Source organism: Vicugna pacos, chromosome 12 (genome assembly GCF_048564905.1).
Source record: "Vicugna pacos chromosome 12, VicPac4, whole genome shotgun sequence".
NCBI classification, from domain to species: domain Eukaryota; kingdom Metazoa; phylum Chordata; class Mammalia; order Artiodactyla; family Camelidae; genus Vicugna; species Vicugna pacos.
The window spans coordinates 44,251,324-44,268,709 of record NC_132998.1 but is presented as its reverse complement, the minus strand read 5'-3'; the positions used below and the strand labels follow the sequence as shown (position 1 = coordinate 44,268,709).

Sequence of the window (17,386 nt, the reverse complement as noted above, 5' to 3'; positions counted from 1 at the left end):
TCTCAATATTCTGAATTACCAAACTGAAAAATACAATTTAAAAATATTAGGTGGTTGATTTTTTTTACAATGTACATGGTTACCCTTAACCTTCATAAATCTGCCTTAATTTATTTAAATTCAACTTAATGTTATTTGAAAACAGAATAAAATTAAATGTCAATGGAAATAGAGATGGTGCACAAATCAGGACAGAATAATTATAGAGTGTTCAGGTCCATGAATGAGAGCATTTGTAAGAGTCATTTTATTTAATGATAATGATTATCACAGTGTTATGTTTATGTTTCTGAGGAAGAAAAGACCAGAATGTAACCTGTAGTATTTGTACTTTGTAGAGATGCTAAGCCTACATTTGACTTAAAATTGGCTCCTGTTTGGCAGTTGGTATTATTTGAGATTTGTTTATTCCACCAGCATTTACAGAGCGTCTACTGTGTCAAAACCTATGACAATTTCCCTTATAGCATTTTTACTGGTTTTGAGAAGTTATTTGAGTCCCTAATATGTTTCAGGCACTGTTCCAAGATCTAGGAATACACTGAGAGAAAAACAAAGCATCATCTTTGCCCTTACAGCCCTTTTGGCTTAATGGGAGGGAGAATTACTAAGCAAGTAATTCTCATTGTGATGGGTGTTATAAAGGTAAAACAAGGAGACCTCATCTACTTAGAAATGTTAGGAGGGTTTCTGAGGTCAACTTGGATGCTGTACATTGAAGGATGAGAGGGAGTTAGCAAGGTAAAGGTGGATGGATTAAGATGGGAGGAAAAGCTTTAGAAGGTCTAAAGATACCGAGGGCATTCAGAACTCCGTAAGAGAATGGATGAAAGTCTGATGTGACTGAAGGTTTGATATTCAGGGAAAACTGGCCTCAGATGTAGGTAAAAAGGTGGGCAGAAGTCATGTAACCCTGAACTCTGTAGACAGTGGTAAAGGTTTTCTTGTCCCAAGAGCAATGAGATGCACTTAAAAATATTTTAAAGAATGGAGTTACAAATGAGGTTTGCAGATTTGCTGCAAAACATGATAGCTTTTCTTTTTCTTTTCTTTTTTTTTTCCTCTGGGGGGAATCTGTTTGGTTTCCAAATGTGGAGTGCAAGATTGGAAGGTTTGAAACAGCATTTTCACAAACTAAACTGTATCGCCTCAAATTGAATTCTGTTGTGTTTTTATAATTGTACCTTTGTGTCTTTGCCAGCACAGTGGCCTTAAAGTGTTTATTGATCTAGTCTTCCCTTAGCCAATATAAATGTCTGCAGTTTAGGTGAACTAGCTTTTTAGGGCCCCATTGATGCACATTATATCTTGTCCTTCAGTGCTGAGAATCATTTTTTGGTGATACTGATACGAATTTATAAATAGCTGGAGATGATGTTAGCAGAATATTGGATAACAGTGGTGCTTTCCTAAAGAACAGCTATGTCCAGAAGACTTTTTTTCTTACAATGCCACCTCACCAGATCCTAATAGTCTCGTGGGATGTGTACTATGTGTCTTCAGGTTTATTCCCCCCCCCATTTAGTGCATAATTGGAAAGCTATGCAGTAGCTTTGAGTTTTATGTGTTTAGAAAAAAATGTCCAGCAAAAAAAAAAAAAGAATCTAAATGTTCATCTGTATTCCTGGATGGTAGAATCTTCATTCTTCAGAATACTCTATAGTAGTTACAATGAAAAAGTTGTGTAAATATGGGTAACCTTCAGAAACTTGTTGGGTAAAAATATAAGTTGTAAAATGAAGTATATTTCAGTAGGTTTTAAATATACACAGAACAATACTATATATGTTACATGGAAACCTATTTAAGTGGTAAAATATGAAAACACAGGGTAAAGAATCATACCAACTTCAAGGTGGTAGTAACTTCTGAAAGGAAAGGTGAGGAATATAATAGAGATAAGGAGACTGTAATTATATCTTTTGTTTCTAAAAGAAAAGCTTAGTTGAAATAAGTAATACAAACATTGAGTATTTGTTAGTTCTGAATGGCAAATGAGATATATGAAATATCAAATAGGTAGAGAAAGGTACTGTCAGTTGCTTTAACTTTGGGGGCAAATAACAGCTGATTAAAAGTGGCTAGAACTATAATAAAGTTATTTCTTCTTTATTAAGAAGTCTATTGGAAGGTGGTCTAGGTGTTGGTTTGATGACTTAACCATGGTATAAAGGACTCATGGTCTGTCCATCCTTGTCAGCAGTGTCTCTCCCCTTTGTACGGTGGCTGCAGTTCCATCACATTCTCATAGAAAGTCACTGATTGGGGAAGGGATGAGGAGTGCTTTTCTCTCTTACCAATGAGAAGATATTTCCCAGAAGAGTTTATTGTGTCTCACTGACCAGAGCCCAGGCCTGGTCCTCTTATAATACAGGGCCTGGTAGATCACAGGTACTTAATAAATACTTGTTGAATGCGTGTATCTTTATTAAGAGGCAATGGGATTATCACAGTCACTCTGTGAGCTTTGGGTTTGTGTGTGCTCTCTCTCTTCAGGTCAGCGTTTTTATTGATGATGTACTTTTACTGAAATGCTTAGTATAGGAATTTTCATAGTTGTTGTTGTTTTTTTTTTTAATGACCCCAAAAGGAGGGGAAAGATTGGTCTCAGACTCTTAATTTTTTTTTCTCAGATGAGGAGGTAGATGTTCAAACACATTGTGGTTGTACTGACGCTGGAACCCCTGGCCCTGGATTTCTGCTCCATTGTGCACTCTCTCTTTCTGTCTGACTCTGTGCAAACTCAAAGAATGTCGTTGGGACTGTGACTCTTCTAAAGGATTGTACTAGGACTCTTGGTGAGGCTGAAAACTGTTGAGAAAAGTCTTTGAGATGTATAGATGTCCTCCTTGCATTCCTTAATATTACTGTGTCGTCACTTGACGAAAATTGGACTCAGAGCTCAGAGTTGCCTTTATAATTGATAGGAAGTGGAGTACATAGAATATTTCATCTGTGAAATACTCAACCATTACCATTTTGAAATGACCTAAAGATCTGGTGAGCTTCTCAGACTGGGTAACCAGGTTAATTACTACTTTTTTTCATGGACTCGAACGTACTTGGTGTCTTTAGTTTTTTGCACTGGCCATGTGGCCAAATTCTTTTTGAATGTGAAGTTAAAAAGGAAAAGAATCCTGAAATACAACTTTGCAAGTTGTGTTGTTACATAGCAGAGTTCCTTGCTAAACTTGCTTCAGCCTTCCCCCCTTTTTCGCTATAGTCAGACTTGATGTACATTTTATTTGAGATACAGTTGCTGTTTTTAATTATGTGTGCAGTTCTTTTATAAGTGGAACTTGTACTACAAGTTTTCAGGCTGAATAAATAATTTACTACTGGGGACTATTTCAACAGTTGTTTTTTTTTTTTTTTAATCACAAATGTTATCTTAGTAAGTGGCTTAAAATACCTCTATGTTTTGTCCTGAGTGATAATTTGTCCTACTTTATTACCTGGGTTATATCTTCTGTAACCCCAATATTTCTTTTGCAAAGCAGTGGCAAAGTTTTATTAAACTCTGGTTAATTCATAAGGCTTCACCAAACAAACAAACAAAACCCCAATAACTACAAATAAATTGCATGCCACTGGCAGCTCCTAATTCAAAGCAGCTTTTGAATCCTAGCAGAAAGTTTTAAAATTCTCTGAATTTTAGCTTTAACTGAATTTGTCACCCAAAGAAATGAAACAACTTCTTTAAAGGAGGAAAGAGGGATAGAGGACAGAAGGAGATGTCATAGGTCTGACTTAGGAAGCAAATGTTCTAGTTTCAGATTTACATTCCCAGTTCCCTACTGCTTCCACCCACTGAATGTAAAGTCTGAGTCATGGTCAAGGAAGGCATTATCCAAGAGATTCAATAGTGTCCAACGACTACCCAAGATGGCATCAATCTAGCACAAAACTCAGTCTGACTGTCGTTAGACGTGGCTGCTTTCTCTTAGTGAAAGGTTTCCTCTTTCCTTTTTGTCTTCTTTTCCAAAATGTCAACAAACTTTATGGAGTGGAACTTAGAATGCTGCCATGTTTTCTAAAGTGTATTTTAATGAGAATGTTGTTTGTTTTTTAAGGTAGCAAGGTGGAAAGCATTTTGTTTCGCCACAGCATAATAAACCAATAAAACCAGCTGGACAAACATTTATCAACTAAAGTAGGTGCTAAAGCTGGGTGAGAATCCCCATCTGAACCTTGATCATTTCTTACGAGCCTTGTTTCAGTTTATGGCAGATATTTTCAAAATTACTGGTGAGGTGACAAAGCCGTGTCAATGAAATGAAAAGTAAGTCTACTAGAAGTTTCTACATTTGGGAATGTACGTTGTTGAGGTTCTGAGAAGTCTCTGCTCTTTGTGGAGAGCCTTTCTCAAGGTTGCTGTGGAGGAAAAGCAGTTAGATACATCTTGTTTCTTTTCCTCAAAATACTACTTTATTCATTCAGTTGTTTCAGTCTCATGAAATGTCTGGTATGTTGCCAAATAAGTCTGCAAGAAAAATGGACGTCTCAAACAAATATGCCAAACATACAGCTGTTAATCTGTTAGCTAATTGGAATGTGGACAAATTCAATAATGTATTCAAGATTTTTGAGCTCAACTTTAAGAAAAGTTAATGGTGATCAGGAGTCTGTCTTGACACTTAAGGCTGTTGTCCATTATACAAATAATTGGTTTCCAAAGCATGAGGTGCATACAGCCAAGTAAGTAGGAAGCCTGGGGAATGTTTTCCCACTGTCCTCTTATAAACAGAGTAAACACAGCAACAGTACCACAACTATACCAAAGTGTGATAATTCCCCACCAGGTCTCTTAAAGGTGATTTGCAAGGCTTAGAAAATTTGTGGAAAAAGTATCTAATTAGAAAAACGTATGCACTTTTGTAACTGAGATGTTACAACAGTGTGCTTAAAGTGTGGTACGTGTGTCTGATTTTAGTAGGTATTCACCTGAACATTTGATTTTGATATTTATTTTGTGGGGTTTTATTAAAAATGATTAGCATGTCAGACAGTCCATGGTTATAGTGCTAAGAACAAGGCAAAATATAATAAGGAAAACAAAAGTGAGGCAGTTTAAAGGAAGATACTAAGTAAATTAGTAATACAGTTAGTACATACGGATGGCAGAAATCATCAAAGTTCTGTATAAATGACTTAGTGAGTAAGAAACACTGGGTCATGAGAATGTGTTTTAGAAGAAGTGGTATCCAGGGATATTGAATCACTGAATCCCAAAATGTGGAATGCTCTCGAAGTATGTCTACTGTAGCCCTCATGTAATACGAGTCTGTCATGATCATTTAGCCTCTGTGTTTGGACTTGTGGTGATGGAGAGTTCACTAAAACCCGAGGTGGAGTGTTCCATCACTGGATATATGTAACAGTTCAAGTTCTTCCACGTGTAGCTCAACATCTATCAGATAGTAATTCTGTGATCTCTGACTTTATGCTATGTATAGATCAAGTCTAAATTCTTCTTTGGTGTGATGGTAATTTGAAGAAATTTACTCTCTCTTCTCAGTTACTTTTTACTTGGATAAATAAGCCTGTTTTCTTTATATCTTCCCAAAGTGACATGGTTTCAAGATCCCCAGGTCATTTTGTATGTTTCTTTGAATGCTTTCTGGTTTTTAAGGTTATCTTCCAGAATGGTTCCCTAAAGTTGGGTGACCTTGGATTATTTCCTTAATCATTCTGAAAATGAGGATATTAATTTAAATCTTAGAGCATCCTACAAAGTAGATGGTGAATTTTAATTTTTCTGTTATATATAGAGTCTGTTACAAAACTAAGTAATAAATATGTATCATCACTATTATTTTATTGTTAGTGTGTATAACAGCAACAATCAATAAGAATAATGGTAATAGCTAATTACAATACATAATAATAGTGAGTTTATTTTATCCTTGTTGTAGATACTATAGCTTTTTGATTATGCGTTGTATTTGTTTTCATTGCAGTATGAGTTTGCATTTGATTTTTTTTCTTTGGTGGACACATCACACTGACTCACTGAGTTGCCCTTTTTTTAAAAAAATCTCCAAGTATTTTTCTGAAATCTCCTAGTATTTTTCCATGCATATGTAGCTGACTCACATCTTCCCATCCTGCAGCTGCTGGCTCTGGGCCCAATTTTAGTTCTTAGGATCTAAGTCTTTTTAAACTTAACTTTGTTTACTTCAGTTGGTCATTCCATTTTATCAGGATCTGTTTGGATACTGTGCTCTGTTAATCTAATCATTCTCCCTGCCTAAAATGGTATCAACTTTTTTTTTTTAATTGGATTTTTTTTCCCAGTTAACTTTATTTCCCTGATTAGGAATATGATGCATAATCACTGTGGCAATCATTGGCCAACTACCTCAGTTCTGTTGGGACATTAACGTTTAGCTGGTTCTCACTGGTATGGCAATTGCAGTTGGTAAATTGCTACTGCCTGCTACCCTGCTGGGGCTGTTCTCTTCCTTGACCATTCTGTGCCCTCAGCTGAGACCACCTGGAACTCCCCAAGGTCCAACTACTTAACGATTACTTCTGAACATAGCAGAGGCCCTATAAAACTCTGTTCCAGGATTGCCCATTCTCCATTAGTTGTTAACATTTTGAATATTAACTAATGACTTACCTTAATGACAAGGTCAGATTCTCTAAATTTCATTTGAGGTCCAAGAGTGATTTTAGAGGGCATTTGAGTGATGAAAGCTGAGTGGAGCTTTGCTATGAAAATTGTTCCTCTCCTTCAAATCAGAAAAAGTGTCGAGTCTTTGTTTGTTCTACATGTAAACTTACTCTCCACTTTGTCTTACCCATGTGTTGCTCCAGCCCTTTGTATCATGTTTTCTTTTGGTTAGTATAGAAAAAAAAAAGGAATGCTGGTAATTTTTCTTGGTTTATCTGCACGTATAAACTGTGGATGCCTGCTTCTGTTTACCGACGGAGATGGAGTTACCTTGTATATTTCAGTCGGGAAATGATTTTGATAAGCTTGCCAATGTGCTTGGTGAAGCCTGACTAAGTAGGACACTGAGGTAGGCAGAATAACAGCCTCCCAAATATAGCCACGTCCTAATCCTCACAAGCTGTGACTATGCTGTCTCACATGGCAAAAGAGACTTTAAGGATTTTAAGATAGGAGATTATCCTGTGTGATTGGGTGGGCCTGGTGCAATCACAGGGATTCTTACAATGGAAAGAGGGAGGCAAAAGAGTCAGAGTCAGAGGAGAGATTGTATGATGTCATTAAATTTTGAGTTGGAAGGTGGAGAAAGAGCCTATGAATCAAGGAATGGCCTCTCTCGGCTGGAAAAGGAACCAGATTCTCCTGAGTCTCCAGAAGGAGCACAATCCTTCTGATACCTTGATTTGAGCTCATTTCAACTTGACCTTTTGGACTTACGGCCTCTAGAACTGGAAGATGTTAAATCTGTGGGGGGTTTTTTGCAGCTAAGTGTGTAGTAATTCATTACATAACAATAGGAAGATAATACAGACAGCAACATCTATGTTTGGGGTTGTAATTTGTCTTTTTGGCCAGTAATTAAGATTGTCTAGCTTCATTTCTTCTACTGAGAAGCACAGGCCAGAGGACAGAAGAAGCAAAACCCTTTGACTTGGCTTAATTCCTTCATCATTGTTGAGATGGGACGGCTTGGGATTTTGTGTGGTTGGTGTTCTCTCTCCCAAATCTGCTCAGAATTTTTTTCTACTACTCTGCCATCATTTTTCTCCTCTTTCTATCCTCTGATTTACTTAGTTTCTCATCTATATGATATATGCATTAGTCAAAAAGGGCAAAAAATAAGTTAATGTTAGATTAAAAATTAAAAATAGAGGTCCAGTTTTCAGAAGTATTTTTGGACAAAAACTCTGATACCTGTTCTTGAAGCCCCAACCCTTGAGACGTGATTTGGACGTATGTTGTCTACTTATCATAACAAAAGCTTTTATTCTTAATGTGAGTTATACTTGGAAGCTGGCTTGTCTCAGGGTAAACCATCTACTGAAGTCTGCTTGACGCAAAATAAGTACTCAGGCTCAAGCTCAGGAAATAGGATGGATTTAAAAATCAAATGACTTGGTTCAAGAACTATACAATGGTGACTTCTCAGTAGAGTTTAAAAATTCCATTAATTTTCATCAGCTGAACTCTGGAAGTGGAAAAACTATAAAGAAATAGTTTGGCATTATTTTAATAGTCTGTTTTTGAAGTTGTTATTTAAAGACTGAAAGGCTTTTTGGTCAATAGATAAGTCAGTAAACACAGAACACTCCATGGTGAAATCCTTTCTGTTCCAGACAGCTGTCCAGTTTGTTGCACTAATTTAGCATCAGTTCGACCTTTTAGTCAGGGCTGTTAGTTGCAGAAGAAATGGTGTGGGCCAAAGGGAAATGACTGAAACACAGTCGTATGGCTTTCTTGTACGTTACTGTTCTTCTAGAATAAGCCAGGGTGGGGTTTTTTGTTGTTATTGTTGTTATTTGGATTGCTTGGGTTTTTTGTGGGGTTTTTTTTTAAATTGTAAATGAAATGGGGGCCGGGACCTCTCCAGTGCAGAAATTTCATGACTGGAGACATCGGAGTGGCAGAAGTAACACTAGAACACCAGTGCAAAGATCTGATGGTTTTCCCTCATTCCTTACTCACTGTGTGATCTTGGATGAGAGTCTTCTGTTTCCACGAAAAAGACAGAGAAAATGTATGTACCACCACATGGTGGATATGAAAATACTTGAAAACTAAAAAGTTCTCTACATGCAGCAAATAATGGTGGTTCTTACAGAAACTTCCTCATCATTCCTCTCACCAACTTTAGCCACTTTGGGGATCCAGAGAAAACACAGGCTATGACAGGCTGGTGCAATCAGTGTTGACTTTATTGTGGTGACAGCATTGGGGTCACAATGTCAGCACCCCTGTGACAACCGTGGCTTTGTTTTTCTGTAAGTTGCATTACTAATATTATTTCCCGCCCTCAAAGCTACTAATGCACCGTAATCAGTGTAAAAACAATGTGTCCCAGAGTAGTTGTTGGTGAGCATAATGGAGGTAATGAAACTCTTGTTTTGTTTGAAAGTCAGGCATTTGGTTGAGTACACTTCCTACCACGATGATCGTTTTCAGCATGCGGAGTCCATTAAGCAGAGTTGGAGCCGGATTCACAGTTTAATGTGCTAACACTGCATCTGTTTCTACCCTGATGATAACACCTGGATCAGTTTAGAACTTATGTAGAAGTTTAAGATGTGGTGTAGTTAATTTCTAAAACAACTGTTGATCTTTATATGTGTGAACCCTGTGGTCTCTCCCATTCCAGACAAATTCACTGCCATTTGAACTGCAGATACCTGTGTGCACTTTCAGAATGGGAAATAAAAAACACATGCCTTTCCCTCTTGGAGCTTTATTTTCGCTTAAATTCTGAGCAGTGGCCATGATGAGATGATAATGATGGTGATGATGATGATGATTATGATTTTATTTTTTTTGGCAGGAGTGGATAGGAAAATGCCTTTATCTTGGATTCTTATTACCTGTATGAAAGGGTCATCTAAAATGTGTAGTTGAGGATGATTTTCCTCTCTGCTTCGTCAAAACTCATGCATCCACACAGTCCAAGCCATTTACGATGACCTGAGTAAGTCATTGATTCCTCTTGAGAGCCCTCAAATGGACAAGTATTCAAAAGTAAAGAAAGGTGATTCTGTCGCTGAGACTGCACACCTTATCTCTGTGGCTGGCTAAAAGCAGAGTGCCGGTTCACTGGAGCTTTGAAAAATGACTTTTCCCAATGACCTGCTGCTTTTTAAAGACAGCAGAGTTTGGAGTTCCTTTTGAAAGTGGTAAATGCCCTTGGAGAGTGTAGTACAGTTATATCCCCATTAGAAAGCTTGAACTTCTCTCCAGGATGCCCGCAGAAAAGAAATCATTAGAAAGCAGGACCCATATACTTTGGGGGCTGCCTGCTCCGTTATCCTCCCCAAGGCAACTTTTAATGTGAGTGTTTTAGCGTGAAAATCCGTCTGCTCTGAGTGGACTGACCATGACTGAGTGTGTGACATTACCTTTTTTTCATCAGGTGACCACACTTCTGATTGCAAACTTTTCTAGATCGTATTCCAGACCATCACAAATTCTAGCCAGTTTACTGCCCACCTGCATAGGGTTGGCTTATATGAGGAATATAAAGAGGACATTTTCAAACAGCATGTTGACTTTTATTTTTTGTTAACAAAGATATGAAAGGCTTAATATATATTATCCCACTTTTTAGAAGTTGCTATCTTTGGGGGTAGGTATAGCTCAGTGGAAGAGTGAGTGCTTAGCATGCAGGAGGTCCTGGGTTCAATCCCTCCATTAAAAAAAAAACTTGCTGTCTTTGAAAACATAATAGTGTGTGTGTGTGTGTGTGTGTGTGTGTGTGTGAGAGAGAGAGAGAAAGAGATTGGAAATGCCTAGGGTAATTCTTTTCCTACTTTGTGCAAGAAAAAACAGGCCTTGAGAAGCTTAAAAAAAAATAGTGTGCAGATCACATTATGATTTTATTAGAATTGATGATCTTTTGTCAAATAGAAATACCCAAGTCTAGCTATTTTGATGATATGCAACTGTCACCCTTCTGGTGAGGCTGCTTCCCAGAATGTCCTAATTAGGCTGTACCCCATGGCATAAGTCCTGTGACATTTTTTTCTTTCTGTTCTATGACATACTATGAGCCAGGAGTTAACCTCCATATTTTATTTAATTGTTATCTTATTTTATCTTCACCAGGAACAGCCATTTATAGATGAGAAAACTGAATCCTATAGTTAGTATGTCCAAGAGGAAGAATTTGAATTGAGATGTGGCTAGCTCTAAAGTGTGTGAGTGTGTGCGCTTTACGTTAACACGCATTTTTAGGAGTCGCTTCAGATAAAACGTGGGTTTTTTGGTAACTTTTTGTTAATGGCGGTACGGGGGATTGAACCCAAGACCTTGTGCGTGCTAAGCATGTGTTCTATCACTGAGCTATATGCTAAGCATGTGTTCTATCACTGAGCGATACCCTCTCCCCAGAAGGTATGTTTTTAAAATTTTTTTTAAAGATTGGAGTGAAAAATTAGATCTCTTGTGCTTAGATTCCTCTGACTAAATACTGTCTTCCATTCTTACACTTAGGTTCTACTTGTTCATTTCTTGACTTGAGAATTTATTGAATTAGCCTGGTTACTTGTATGTTTAAAAAAAATTATTGGTGACAGGAATGATGTTTAGTGAAGGCAGTGAGGGTCAAGATTGAATAAAAAAGATCCTGTGGTCTGATGGGGGGATTTAGCAGTTGCGGATACGGAGAGCTAAAGAAGACCCTTCTCATACCCAACTGTTCCAAGTTTCAGGATTCGGGGGTCAGCAAAAGGGTGAAATAGGCCATGCATGAGAGTCTTAAAGGGACATGTTTGGGCTTCATAATTTGTCTTTTTATAACACGAGATCTGAGAGAGCTGATAGTTTGCGTTTAACATCCCGCCTGTGTATTTTTAGTGCCTAACCATGTGATTTATTTAAAGGACTGTGGAGCAAAAAGTGTCAGGGCTTCCTGAAGTTTAATTTATTTCTTGATTAGTCAATGAATGACATCTCTGTTAGATAGTAATATATATTAGAATGTTGATAAATTTTAATGGTGGAGTTACTACCTCTTTCTCTCCTCATTCTTGGGTGAAGTATCTCTTGCCTTCCATGACAAATTAGCGACTTGCTGGTGCTTTGTGGACCAAATGTTTGGATACTGTGTTAGTTTTAAATTAGAGTGTTTTCCCCCTTGCCTATCTGTTTTTCATCAGGGCTCATATATTCTTGTGTCCAAAAAGACTCTCTGATTTAGCTGTGAGTCTGATTTTGTTGTAGGGGCGTCTGTGTATCCTGTCATCACAGGCAACCCTGGTGAAACTTCCCATGTTGTACGTGTATGTTGCTGCAATATGTTTCAAGTCTGATCTTTCTCAGATGTGTGTGTGTGTGTGTGTGTGTATAACTATTTTATAGCTGAGAAGGGATGCAGGCAGCAAAATTCCTGCCAGAATATGTTTTCTATTATATTTTGTAATATGAAATTATAGGTTAGTGTTTGGCTTTCATAAAGCTGCCTTTTTCACCCGTCACTGGAAGACAACTAACACCTTCCTTTGACTCACGTTTTCCAAGACTCCTTAGTGTTAAAAGAAGACTTTCTTTTTGAAATGCAGAAATTAAAAGAATATGGCACAAAAGCATTTTTATAGCTTTATTGCATCTTGAGGGCAGATATATGGATTCCAGACAAAATGCAATAATAGACTAGGATTTTACTTTCAAATCGTCTTACAAACACTTCTTTTGGGAGATTTATTGTCCATGTGGAGGAACAGAGCTGCTTTGAAGGTTAAATGGAATAGTTAGAGAACAATGTTCAGGGTCTTTCTCTACCTCCTGTTAAGTATGTGCTCTTCTTTAACTGTCTTATCCCAGCCGGCTTCAGTCTCCTGTTGGACGGCAGTGCTGGGGTGAAATGAGATAACGTGTGTGTGCAGTGTGAGCGCTGCAGTCTCACTGTAAACGTGAAGTAGCGCTAGAGCTTTATTACGTGTGTTTAGTTGGAGTTAATGCCCCATTGGCTTGATTAGGAATTTTTTTTTTCCCTGTCTAGTAAAGAATGTAGACAAATCCTGGCAGAACTAAGAATAAGATACTTCTTAAAATCCTTTTTATATTCACAAAGCAGTTCAACCTCTGTCATCAAAAACAGAGCCCCAGACACAGTATCAGACAAATATAACTTTCGTGTGAAATCGAGTTTCCCTGAAACTCTGAAGGATAAACGGCCTAGTGTATATGATTATATACGGCAGTCTTTGTGGTCTAGTAGGTGTATTCGTTTGTTAGGACTGCCTGGACAAAATACCGCAGACTAGGTGGCTTAAACAACAGAAATGCACTTTCTTCAGAGGAGGGTGTAGTTCAGTGTTAGAGCACAGGCTTAGCATGCACGATGTCCTGGGTTCAATCCCCAGTAACTCCATTAAAAAAAAAGAAAGAAAGAAATTTATTTTCTCACAGTTCTGGAGGGTAAAAGCCCCAGATCAAGGTGTCAGAAGGTTTGGTTTCCCCTGAGGCCTCATCCTGGCTTACAGATGGCCACCTGCTCATTGGGCTTACATAGTCTTTTTTTCTGTTCACTTGTGCTCTACTGTCTCTCTGTCCAAATTTCTCTTCTTACGAGGACACCAGTTAGATTGCATTATGGCCTAGCCTGAAGGCCCCATTTTAACTTAATCACCTCTGTAAAGGTCTGTTCTCCAAATCCAGTCACTTTCTGAACTACTTAGGGATTCAACAGATGAATTTTGGGGGCCACCATTCAGCCCATAACTTAGGGAGAGCAGACGTAGACAAGGAACTGAGGTTTGGCTTCCAGTGTGGATGGCTCTGGTCTTGACTGATGCACTTGCCTCAGGCAGGACTCTCAACTTCTCGCATCCACATCTTCTTAGTCAGAGGGTGGTGACAAGGATTCAAGACAGTCCTGAACGTGAGCACATTTTGTAAAATATAAAAGCGTGAAACAAATACAAGTTGCTATTATAACATGAAGACCTTGGGGGGGGGTACGTTGGCAACATGTGGAAGTAGGAAAGACAAAAGATCGTTGCAAACATTTGGCTAAAAGAAGCTTCTTGGCTAGTCTCGTTGGCTGAGGGAGAGGTGTGGACAAAGAAAGGTGATTTGGTTAAGACTTAATTCAGAAAAGACAGGAGGTAGGCTTACAGATAAGCCAAACATCTGGATGATGTAGCATGAATATTTTCCCACCCTGCAAGTTTCTTAGATTTAAAAAAATTTCCCCTGTCTTCTGTGGTCTAGGAGTGAGAGCTCTTAGTGGGTTCCCAGGCAGTGGTCATGGCCGGAAGACACTTCCTATTTCCCTTAAGTGAAGGTTTTATGAGCCCTCCTCAAGGATGTGATTTTTTTTTTTTTTTTGAGGTAGTACATGACTAGTTGGAAAAGCCTCCATGTACTTTAGGATCTCTATTCTGAAATCTGTACAGCACATTTATATTCGAAGGCAAGTATTTTAACTGGAGGTGTATTCTCAGCGTGCCATGCCTGCCAGTTTCAAATGCATTTGGATAATCAAATCCTTAAGCACAAAAAGATACACCACCTTTTATTCTATGAAAGCACAAAGATCAAGACCATGCACAAAGCAGGTGTTCTTGGGATCTCGTGGTTATGCTTGTGTTCAGTAGAGGCCAATCATTTTTGAAAGCTTTGAACTATATTAAAAAAACTATAATTTGATACTAATTCTTGTCTTAAAAACAGTCAAACATTTGTAAACTTTTTAAAATAGAAAAATTATAAGGAACCAGTCATACTTTAAAACATACCACAAATGCTCAAGAGGAAAACAGTATGAAATGTAAACAACAAAAAGTTAATCACCTTTTTATAGAACATGAATCTGTGAATTTATGAAAACCCAAGAAACTGAAATTCATAAATTATACAAAGTAGTGTATTAAAGTGATTCCTAGACTTGGAGTTAACTCTGGGGAATCAAAAGCGTCATCGTACCTCTGCTAGTGGTCACTAATTTCAGGTGTGGAAAACTAGGAATAAAGGTATGTTCATTAAGCTTTTAAGTTGAGAGTGATTGAAGTCAATTTAGTGCAGTGTGAAGGAGGTGAGTTGTACTGTATTTTTTATTAGGGTGGCATGAGATGGATAGAGTGAACAAATAATTGGAAAACATTAATATTTTTATCATGCCAATTGCAAGGCACTGAAAAGTATTTCGAGTTCCTAAGAAGCTCATAGTAAGGTAGAGGATTATTTTAATCAGTGAAATTAAATACCTGAAGTATGGTTTTCATGATCATCTCATGCTGTCAGTGTTTGCGTTAATCTTGCAGAATGCTTTTCACATTAATACTTTTAAAACATTTTAGGGTAACTGAATTTTTAACTTTAAATCATCAGCTTGCTTTTATATGGATTATTAACTAGTTTTCTGGGTTACTTAAAGTTCTTTTCTTGACTGTTTCCTGTCGAAACTCTGAAAGTGGCAGCGTTGATTGATTTGGGAAACTAAGGGTACTTATTTAGCCAAGGTTCATCCTTTTCATTTTCTCCTATGAAGACAAGAGAGTGTCTGGGGAAACTCTAGACTTGGGCGGCTCTATGAGAGTGCATCAGAGTCTCTAACAGCTCTGGGGCTTAGTTCGGCTGCAGCTGGGGCCATGTTTAATCGGAAGCCTACTTTTCTTGTTTCTTGGGGGAGCTGGAGAGGCTTGCTGTGTCAGATGTAGCTCGTAAAACTCCTTTACTGCTTATAGGAAAATCTCCTAAAGGGATGGAAGAGGGGGCCACTAAGAATATTCATTTTAGTTACAAGGCTGAGCATTCTCAGACTTACCTTTTCACAAAGCAGGCAGTTACTGGACGGCCCTGTCCGTTGGATGTCTGACAAAGGCTCTTTGTTACTTCTCCGGCCTCTTTTCATTCCACATCTAGACAGTGACAATTTAACAATTTTTAAAAAGTGCTAGTTGCTTAGAAAGCCAGCATCTCTGCCATGGAAGGGTTTACAATTTAGTAGGAGGAGATCACGATGGAAACAGGCAAGTTGAGGAATGTGTTACATGCGTAATGATAAATTCAAGCCTAAAGCATAAGGCCTTCAGTTTCTGCGGGGCATAGAAAGCTCACACCGCCCCAAACAGCATAGCGCCCTGCACTGAAATGAACTTGCCCTGCCCAGACTTTCTCTAGGAATTTGAAACGCATTGCTTACCCCCCAACTAAGATGTTATAGTATTTCTCGTTTCTCTACCCTGGTAGCTAAGTATTTGCATATTAACTGGAGCTTTCTAAATATAATGGCTTATCCCTAAAGAGGGACTCTAATGAAGGGTTTATAGGTTAAGTGGCAAGTGAGTGCCAAAGACTTTTGGGTAAGCCAATTAACCTGATGGTTTTTCTCAGTTAATTTTCATTGAGCGAGCAGAGGTTAGTGCCCACAGTGAATGAACTACTTTCAGATGAAAGTGATAATTCCGTATATACTTAATGTAATTTTTTTCTAAAAGGTGAGTGCAGCTTATCAATACCAATCATTTCTAATTAGAATTCAGTTCATCAAATATAGAAGTATAGTCAGTTTACAATGTTGTGTTAGTTTCTGGTGTACAGCATAGTGATTGTTTTATATATATATTTATGTATTTTTTTTTTTACATTCTTTCTCATTGTAAGCTACTACAGGGTGTTGAACATCATTCCCTCTGCCATACAATAGGACCTTGTTGTTTATCTATTTTCAACATACTTCTCTTTCATCATACTTTTATTTCACCTATACTTCAATAAAAAAAAGTACCAGAAAAAAAAAACATTAACTACAAAAATGAAGAAAAACCCAAAACAATTTATTTTGAAGGCCTACATGTGCAAGGATCCAAAAGATAAATGAGATGCTTTTCTATTTCTTAGAAGTTAACAGTGCACTGGGGAGATAAAGCAGATTGTAACAAGATCGTAGCCAAGTCAGACCTGAACACCGTTGGGGAGATTAATGTCCCTCCAAATTTCCCTCCGTCCCATGAAGGACATGGTACAAGACAGAGTAATGCCAGTGATTCCTGCCACTGCATCCCTCAAACTTCACTCCAGCCAAACCAGCCTATTGTACTTTTTCGGATCCCAAGCTCACCACTTCTCTCCTGCCTCATGGTCTTTGAAAAAAATTGACTGGCAACATGTCTGGCAACATCCTAACTCCTTTACTACTTTGTTTAACTCCCGTGTATGGAGATGTGCTTTCTTCCAAGAAGCTCTTGACTCACAAAGACTGTTGGAAGTCTGTCCTGTTCGCCCACAGCAATCAGAATTTCATGCTAGAGTATTTATCATCCTGCAGTGAAATTGCCTTGTACACATCTTTGCCTCCTCTCCTAGGCTATTTCTCAAAGTCAGTGAATCTGTTTTGCTCACCATTCTATCTGCAGGGCTCTTTATAGTGTCTCGCCCATCACTGAATGAATGAATGAGTGAATAATTTTCTTAAGGCAGAATCAGTCCATTTTATTGGACTGTGATTTTTCAATAGGGGCTAGAAAAGGAATCACTTGTACCCCCATTTCAATGCTTAACATTTCCTCATCCTCCTGAAATGTCTTCCGCGTATCATCTCATTTAAGATCCATGATGATTGTCAGAAGAAGTCAGTGTTATAATGTGTCATTGCTCATTGTCAAAATCCAGCCTGTCTGCAAAAATAACTAGGAAAGACATTTGGGAAGACTTTGGCATCACAAAGAAGCATTGGTGATTGGAGCATATTTGGACAGATGCAACTGGTTGAAGGACAGC

General features: G+C 38.1%; 1 protein-coding gene across 8 annotated transcripts in view; it reads left to right on the top strand.

Moving 5' to 3' along the window:
- The window catches only part of TMTC2 (transmembrane O-mannosyltransferase targeting cadherins 2), a 410,658-nt gene that overhangs the window by 161,079 nt on the left and 232,193 nt on the right, over positions 1–17,386 (top strand). The gene's annotated exons all lie outside the window — the stretch shown is intronic.